At 31.9% G+C, this 9990-nt stretch overlaps 1 long non-coding RNA gene across 1 annotated transcript; it reads left to right on the forward strand.

Moving 5' to 3' along the window:
- Window positions 1-7008: 7008 nt before the first annotated feature.
- On the forward strand, window positions 7009-9773 carry LOC114326058 (uncharacterized). The gene is made up of 2 exons (XR_003651774.2): window positions 7009-7072; window positions 9572-9773. It is a non-coding gene; the product is annotated as an uncharacterized LOC114326058 (long non-coding RNA).
- The last annotated feature ends 217 nt before the right edge of the window (window positions 9774-9990 follow it).

Consider the following 9990-nt stretch of genomic DNA (forward strand, 5'->3'; position numbering starts at 1 on the left):
GTAATACGTCGGAAACTCAAGTTATGGTTAAATAAAGAGTTATTTGTTCCTATTCTTAGAAAATCCATTGAAGTTGTTTGATAAACGCTAATATTTTGTAGCTCACTCTCTATAATACTGTGCGGTATTGTTGGAAAGACGTTAGAAATTCAGTCGTTCGCTTGGTGTGACTAACTTCCTAGCTTGGATATGTTCCTGATTGATTACTTTTGTTCTATTATCTGGTCCTAAAAATTCTGCGCCTGTTTCTTCAGTAGCAAAATAAATGCAAATTCGATCATTTACAATCCGGGAAATGGCGAGAATTTTATTAGGATCGATTTAAGTAGCTATGGAATTTAAATAATCTACAATTTTAGTATTTGGAAGTGAATTGAAAAAAGTGTCTTGTTTTTTTGCTTGGGAATTTTTGTTAGATTGGTTCACAGCAGAAGAATATAATTTTGATGTATTCGATGGAGAAGTAACATGTTGAGAATTATGAGGTCCAGAAGTTCCTTCCCCTAGATTTTGCTGAATATTGGGTCTATGTTACCTGACTACGGCCCTGGTACTTGAACAGGTACATTAGTAATTAAGCAAATTAATATTAATGAACTTTGTACTGGTATTTATGGCCGTTGTTTGCTTTTTTGTTGGTTAGATGATAAAAAATAAGATGCTCTAACTTACAGTCTGATCCCAAAAATTGGATTAAATGCTATGTATTACACTATTACACCACATTTGATAATTTTCTAATAAGTAAAAACAACTTAATTTTGATAAAAACTACGAGCTGACTGGAACAGTGTTTACTCGTTAAGAAACCAGTTTCGAATCCATAATCAACCTTCATGTATACAAGCAAGCATGCAAGCCATCCTGCAGGGAAAAATATTTGGAAAGCGAGGTCCAGGAAGACGAAGAACATCCTGATTAAAGAACCTTAGAACCTGGTTCAACACAATACTGTGCAACTTGAGTTGCTGCAGATAAAGTGAAGATTGCCATGATGATCGCCAACAATCGTCAAAAATAGGCGCATCAAGAAAAAAAAGATGCATATTGTACCTACCTGATTTACTTAAAGAGATACTGGAGGATTCCAAGGATGGAGTCAAGGTGAATGGCGTGGTTCGATGATATCTCGTAACGCGACAGTTCATAACCGTATAGATGGTAACGGACAATTCGTAACAGCCACAGTTCGTAACGGCGACACTTCGTAACGGCGACAGTTCGTAAGTATACAAATTCGTAACGGACAATTCGTAAAGTCCAATTTGAATTATTCAGTTTATTTTTGTTAACGTGGAAACTTACTGTTATTACAGTTATAAATTATGAAATTATGTTTATCAATTTAACGGATCAGGATAAATATTTTTAAGGTATTTCATATTTTTAAGGCATTAATAAGGTAATTATAATCTTTCCTTTACAACATGTTTACTTAGAAAGTTGGGAATGTGTAAAGACGGTTTTCGGCTTAATATATAAAGTTGATAAACTTTTAAAAATACTGTTAAAAGTTTGTTTGTATTTAAATATTGGTTTGTGTTTAAAAACTTTTTAAATATATTGTGAAACACGAAACATAAAATGTGTTAAACAAGTTTATCCCGGTACTGATTGGTTAAATTGACAAAAATAATTTTTAATTACAACTGTAATAACAGTTATGTAGTTTCCATGTTAACAAAAATAAACAGAATAATTCCATTTTGACGTTAAGAATTGTCCGTTACGAATTTGTATAGTTACGAACTGTCGCCGTTACGAAGTTTCGCTGATACGAACTGTCGTGGTTACGAGTTGTCCGTTACCACTTGTCCGGTTACGAATTGTCGCGTTACGAGATGTCTGGTCACGGAATGGCGTATATATTAACAGCATAAGATACGCCGATGATACGGTGTTGATTGCGGATTCCGACTTGAGTTTACAACGACTCATCGACATGACTAACTCGGTCTGAGAGCAATTTGATATAAAAATAAACATTAAAAAACCAAGTATATTCAAATGGGAAATAAGCCACAATTTTACCTAAAAATGATTTTATTAACGTTTCGACGCCCAAGTCGGGTGTCGTTGTCAAAATACAAAATAATACTAAATAAACAAAAATGTTGTTGCTTAGTAAAAAATTCTTCTAATAGTTTATTTAATCTGACTCATTTATATCGGCAATTCAGACACGTATTCATTTTAAAGTAGACGACTTTAAAATGATATTGCCAATATTGATGAGTTGCGTTCCTGGGACGACTTTACTAAAAGATAGTTCATTCGATTACATGAAATCAATCCCAACTCAAGAATATCCGCCACAAAAAATCATAGCATGTGATCTGTCTTTAAAAAGACAACCAAATGCAACGGTGGCACTGAAATTCTCGCGTTAGAGATTCCATAGTAAATCACGAGGGAAAACCAGGAAAAACCTTGTGATACTATCCCGACATCGTAAATATTTGGGTTTACATTTAGTTTACTCTCAAAACTAATACCAAATTCTGATTATAAAAATATATAAAATATACTTGATTATAAAAATGCCACAAGAAAATAACTTCAGAACAACATTAAAAAACCAAAGTGATATCAATCCAAAAAAACCAAAACGTACCTCAAACTAGCACAACAAATAGCAGATTTTAGAACAGGTCAATAGATTTAAGTACCTGGGATTAGGGACCTAAGTCGAGAATATTTCCCAGCGAATATTTGCGAACATTGGAAAGTTTCCGAGAATATTCGCCTATAAAAAATGGAAATATTCTCCTAACCGCGAATATTCCCGGAAACTTTCAATATAAAATTCTCGATAGTATTTCCGAGAACTTTCGAGAATGTTTTCAAGATTATTTCCGAGAACTTTCCATAATATTTCCGAGAACTTTTGAAAATATAAAGCATTTACATTAGGCATTCAGTGTGATGGCTGGTCAAATATAAGAAACCAATCTGTTATTAATTTTATGGGCCTATAGACGCCGCGATACATCCGAGAAATTTATTGTGACGATAAATTGCTACGATTTATTGATTTTTTAAAGCTGTTTAGACGCTGCGATAAATTTTTGCGATCAATTAAGCGGCGTTTAGTTGCCGTGATAAATGCGAGCAATTTATTGTGACGATAAATTGCTGCGATTTATTAATTTTTATAAAGCTGTTTAGAAGCTGCGATATATTGTGGCGATTGATTATAAACTGAAACAACTCTATCGTTACAATAAATTGATGCAATCCGATAGGTACCAACTTCAATCCAATTCCAATCTTGATAAATCGCTGCGATGTACCGTTTACACACAACAATAAATTGAAACAACTCGATTGATATCGATAAATTGCACGGATTTATCGTTGTGTCTAAACGCTGCCTTGCAATCTGAAACAACTCGATCGTTACAATAAATTGATGCAATCCGATACCAACTCCAATCCCCCCAATTCCGATAAATCGCTGCAATGTACAGTTCACACTCAACGATAAATTGAAACAACTCGATTGATATTGATAAAATGCTGCGATTTTTAGCGGTGTCTAAACGCTGCTTTGACAACACCTGATCCAGTTATGTGTATACTTAACACTTTTATAAGATTGTGAAAGGCACACAGCTGAATATCTTTTACTAGAAATAATAAATAATATACTATAAAAGAAGTCGGCCAGAAAAATTTTACGGGATTGTTACAGACAATGCAGCACCAATGGATCATTTTGCCAAAGGCAAAATTATCGACAAAAAACAAATATAATTTTATTGAAGCATATTCCTGTGATTCTCATACATTAAATTTGCTGGTGTCTGATTTGATGAACCTACATTCTCTTAAAAATGTTGAGGAATGTTGTAAAGAAATTGTTAAAAAGGTTACTAATTCCCACTTATTTCTTGCCCGATTTAATACAATCTAGCTTCAAAACTACAATAAAGTTATATCATTAAAACTTCATGTAAAAACTAGATTGGGTTCAATCCTTAATTGCAAAATAGCCTTATTATGTTTTAAAGTGCTTTACAAAGGCTTATGGTCATAGAGGGAGAAAATTTAAAATTTTCACGGAATTTTAAATAATAAAACTGTCTGAATGATGAAATATTTTGAATAAAGTTACAAAAAGTAGCAGTTGTGCTAACACCAATAATAATTGTTAAATGGATTACTTTATTGGAAGGAAATATGTTTAAAATATCCCAGGTTGTCGAGGCATTTAAGGACAGAGCAAATATTTTTACCGAGAATATTCCATTACCTTCAATCAGTAAGCCAGAGGAAAAGGAATGCTTATATCTAAATTAGAAAAAAAAATGGCAGTGAAGCCTGTGCACTATGATGCAAACTTACTTGATTCTTTTAACAGGACAAATCATCGCTGGTAAAGAGCATATATTAGCTAAGCAGTGTATTATAGACAAAATAATAACCAACCATCCCCAGTTTATTGACAAAAAAAAAACATTATTACAGAACTAACATACAATAGACATACAACATACATACAATACACACTAACATACAATAGACTAACAAGAAAAAATACAATATTTCCATAAGTTTCCGAAAGTTTCCAATATTCCCGTAAAGTTCCCGGAAACTTTCCACCGTTTGAATCTTCCCGGAAATTTTACATCACTAGTCACTAGTATGATATATGTGGCAAAAATCACAATTCAAAAATAAAAATTGATCTATTTCAGGATTTTTCCTTTAAGTAGCTGTCTTATGAAATAACGAATTTATTCCAAACATTTGCACCATACTGTATGTCAAACTTTCGAGATTTTTCGATAATTTGTGGTAAGTAATTGATTTTAGTTTTTCATTGATGATAGTATATAGTACTTTTCTGGCGTGAGTTATCAATGCCAATTTACGGTAATTATTGCAATCTGTCGGTGAACCTTCTTTATACACTCACCGGTAAAAAATTCCGCCACACAAAATGTTTGAGTAAGTTTTAGAGCCAAAATACAGAGGCGGCTCCAGAAGTATTCGAAATAAAGAAAAGAGAGAAAGAAGCAAGGTAAGCTACCTCTCGTACGGGTTGGGACTGGATTAAGCAGGCCTTTAACATGAACTGTACGGGAGACGCCGAACTTGTAGAAACTCTCACTAAGAAGAAATGGAGGAATTTATAAAGGAACTGCGGAACAAATTTGATAAAATGGAAGAAAGAGGTATGAGACTAGAAGAAAAATTAGATGGGATCCAAAGTGAACTTGAACAACTAAGAAATACGAATCAGGAACTAAAAAATGAAAATGCGCTTCTAAAACAAGAGCTACATCAACAGAAAAATAGAATAAAACAGATAGAAAGAGATGTAAAGAGAAAAAACCTTATAATACACGACATTAAAGAAACAAGCGATAAGGACACACAAATGTTGGTAAACAAAGTACAAGACATCATTAACAAAATGGAAATACCTTGCAAAGATAACCAAGAGGTCACAGAAATTAGAAGAATTGGAGACAAAACTAGAAATTTTGAAAGACCAGTCCTGGTAGATTTAAGAGGTGGGAATAAAAGAACGGAAATTATTAAAGCTACATGGAAACTAAAAGGATCGAAATGGTTTGTTAATGAAGATTATCCAAAACAAATAATCGATCAACGCAAAACACTTATAAAACGCATGAAAAAGGCAAGTATGAAAGGGTACAACGCGAAGATTAAATATATAAGTTAATAATTAACGGAAGCGCGTACGATATAGACCAGTTCAAAATATGGATCAGCGATTCCGAAGATTTTAGAGAGGATAATATGGCAGAAACTAAAAAGAATAATACTGGAACGAGAACAGTGAGTGAAAGATCACCAAATGGAGAAACAGAACTAGATCCAAGAGAAAGAATAAGTAAAGTAAACGAAACTCAAATATTAAAAAACTAGAACTAAAACGGAAACACATTATGACGACAACAGCACGAAAAATGGACAAGGCAATGATACAAAAGGACATGAGAACAAACAAGATTAGCAAAAAGAAAGAAAGTAGGAAGGATAATACAAAAAAAGAGGTGGTGTTATAAGAATAGCTTCATGGAATATAAGAACATTTCTGAGAGCAGGAAAACTGGAAGAAATAATATCAGTTCTGATACAGTACAAGATAGAAATAGCAGCATTGCAGGAAATTAGATGGAAAGGGAAAGGACAAATAGATCAAAAGAATGGTACCTTCCTATACTCAGGGGAAGAAGAAGAAGGACAACATGGGGTAACTGGAAATACGAGAGACAAAATTATGGGAAACAGACTAATAAACAAAAGAATAGCCTACCTAAGGATTGAAGCTAAACCTACAAACATATCCCTACTAAACGTTTATGCACCGACAGAAAATGCGAAAGAGGAGGAAAAAGATCATTTCTACGGCACTATTGAAGAAGAACTAGAAAAAATACCAAGAGAAGATGTGATATTAATTAATATTGGGCGATTTTAATGTACAATAATTTTAATGTCCGACAAAATACATGGGACGTTTTCGTAATCTGACGTTACCAATTTTTAAACTGTTTCACAATTATTAAAATATTAAAACTTCCCTGTTCCAGTGTTCCCGTACATCAAAGTTTGTCCGACTAAACACCGTTAAGCTATTAACAAATTTTCAGCTTGATATGAATCAACTTTTTTTTACGCGGGATCCAGGTCTTAGAGCATATGGGTCTCCTAATGAGTGGCTAAGATGCTGCGAAAACGGCACAGATTCTTACTGTATTCTCTGATTGAACTAGAAGTATAATGCGACTGCGGTTTCGGGGTGCAACGAAATTGAAAATGTTTATCCATTTTTAATAAAAATAAATGCTTTAAAAATATATCTCACTTCTCATTACTCACAACAAAAATATTCTCCCAATATCACATGCATAATAAGTAATAAGATAGTAGGGACGTCATAAAGATGCATAATGAATACAAAATGTTAATAAAATTTCATAAAAATGATAATATCCAGACTATATAAATGAAGGTATTTCTTATTTTCATCACTATTTCTTTTTCATCTGAAAAATCAACATGAAGATTACCTATTTTATTGTATTTGTGCTTGGTAAGTATTCGATATAATATAAAAATGTATTATGGCTGTAGGCCCAAAATTTCGGCTCCAATGCCTTTTAAATGCATCAATTTTTACGGATCATGAAAAAACTAGTAAGTATTTTTAAAAAATTTAAACACCGAATGGCAGATTATATTATTACTTTGGGCTAAAATCCCTGAAAACTTTTATAATATTTATTTTAATAATTGACAGGGGTGAAAAGAAAAAGATAAAATTGAGTGTGATTTTTAATTTTAAATATTTCATCCAAAAGAAACTTTTATTCTAAGGGACTTTTGGCTGTCCGCAATAATGTAATCTTTCATTCTGCTTTAACATTTTTTAAAAATATTTATTAGTTTTATCACGATTCGAAAAAAATAAGTGCATTTAGAAAGCATTGGATCAAGATTTTGCGCCTACCCCCTTAAGTAATATTTCAATGAGATTAGTAGTTGTTTTGCATTCTGTTTACAACTATAAGGATTTGAGATATTGCAAAAGATTTTTGCTGGTTTCCCTTTTAATATTATTTATATACATATACAGAATGAGTTTTATGTAGGGAAACCCTCAATTATCTCGGAAACGGCTTGAACGATTTTATAGATTTTGGCGAGTAGGGGTTTTCTAATTTGGCCTATATTATAATGATAATTACATTGTTGTCAAATCTTCCGTTTTTCTGAAAATCCAATTAACTTTCTTATTCCAAATGGAACACCCTGCATATTTTTTGCGTTTTGAAGTGCTCAAGAAATACTGATTATTTTTGATGTTATATTCCCTATGCCTAAAGGCTATTATTGGCTAAAAATTTAGGAGTTATTGCTACATTTATTAAAAAAAATTTTAAACAAATTATAAAAATCAATTTTTTCGCCCCGAATAGACATTATTACGTTCTTTGGACCATTGGGAATAAAAAAAGTTCGTTTGTAATTTTTCTCTAAAGTTAATCGTTTTCGAGTTATAAACAATTTAAAACTGAAAAAAATGAATAATAACGATTTTCAAGGCTCAAAAACACAAATCAAAAATATTATTTTTGAAACTGCGAAGTACACAAATTCAAGTTCGAGCCTTATTTTTTCAGTTACCAATAAGTAATTTGAGCTTCTTTTATTCTAAAATATTGTTTTTTAGTCGTTAATGCAGCCCGATCGCCCGTCCTCTCATATGCGCTTCATTAACAATTATTATTAAAAAGGAATGTTTTAGAATAAAACGTGCCAAAAAATTTTATAAAGAGCACCTAGAAGAACGGTATATCTTGAATTTGGGTACTTCGCAATTTCAAAAATAATATTTTTTATTTGTGTTTTTGAACCTTACAAATCGTCATTATTCGATTTTTTTTAGTTTTAAATTGTTTATAACTCGCAAACGATTAACTTCAGAGGAAAAATTACAAAAGACCTTTTTTGCTCCCAATGATTCAAAGAACGTAAAATATTGTCTACACGGGCCGAAAAAATTGATTTTTATAATTTGTTTAAATTGTTTTTTAAATAAATGTAGCAATAACTCCAAAAATATGGCATTTAGGTATAGAGGATATAACATGAAAAATATTCAGTATTTCTTAAGGACTTCAAAACAAAAAAAATATATAAGCTGTTTCATTTGAAATAAGAAAGTTCATTAGATTTCCAGAAAAACGGAAGATCTGACAACAATGTAATTATCACTATAATATGGGCTGCATAAAAAACCCCTATCTACCAAAATATATAAAAATTCCGCAAGCCGTTTCCGAGATAATTGAGGGTTTCTATACGTAAAACTCACTCTGTATGTACATGGCTAAGAGGAAACAGTAGCGATCAACAGGTAGCGAAAGCGCACTCCAAAATTGCGGCTGTAATTTTGAATATTTTTTCGAGATGTTTGGCACACGTATTCGTAATATAATAAAGAATGGCGGTACAGAGCCCAATTTGAAAAATATATTAATATGTGGAAATTACTCTGTAATTAAATACAATATTAAAAAAACGAGCCTGCACCGCCATTAAGAAGCACAAAAAATACATTTTTTATCCGATGCGTACATTTTGTGTCATTTTGGAACTACTAATGAAAAAAAATTTTAGTAGTTCCAAAACGACACAAAATCTAGGCATCGGATAAAAAAGTTTAATTGAAGAAAGTGTATTTTTTTGTTCTTCTTAATGGCGATACAGGGTCGTTTTTTTAATATTGTATTTAATTACAGAGTAATTTTCACATATTAATATATTTTTCAAATTGGGCTCTGTACCGCCATTCTTTATTATATTACGAATACGTGTGCAAAATATCTCGAAAAAATATTCAAAATTACAGCCGCAATCTTGGAACGCGTTTTTGCTACCTGTTGATCGCTAATGTTTCCTCATAATGTAAATATGTAAGTAATAAGTGTTCGTTAGCAGTATGTATATATTGCATAATATATTTTACGTGAATTACTTGTACAAATACGTGAATTACTTGTAAAATGATGAAATTTTTAATTTTTAGCCCTTTTCGCAACAGGAATATTCCAAGCAGAAGCAGGAAATGTCCTCTCTAAACCAGTCACCGAAAAACCAGGCAAAGGAGGCAAAAAACACGGAGGCAAACATTAATAAATAGCCTTATTTTAATATGAGTTATTAGTTTATATTAATTCATTTTAAAGTTTTACCTTACAAACACAATAAAAATGTAATTAAATTGAAAATATTTTATATGAACTAACCTCCATAAAACCTTAATATTGCTATTCATATTCAACCTTTTTTTTATTTACAAGTAGCTGACCCGGCGAACTTCGTACCGCCTTAGAAATATATAAAATTTACTAAATCACATGCTTTTTAGTTCCAAAAAATTGCGCGTTGTTTATCGTCATGGTAAAAGCCAAGGGCACGGCACATTGTAGATATCTGAAATCAAAT

The sequence above is a fragment of the Diabrotica virgifera genome, chromosome 2 (assembly GCF_917563875.1).
Source record: "Diabrotica virgifera virgifera chromosome 2, PGI_DIABVI_V3a".
NCBI lineage: Eukaryota > Metazoa > Arthropoda > Insecta > Coleoptera > Chrysomelidae > Diabrotica > Diabrotica virgifera.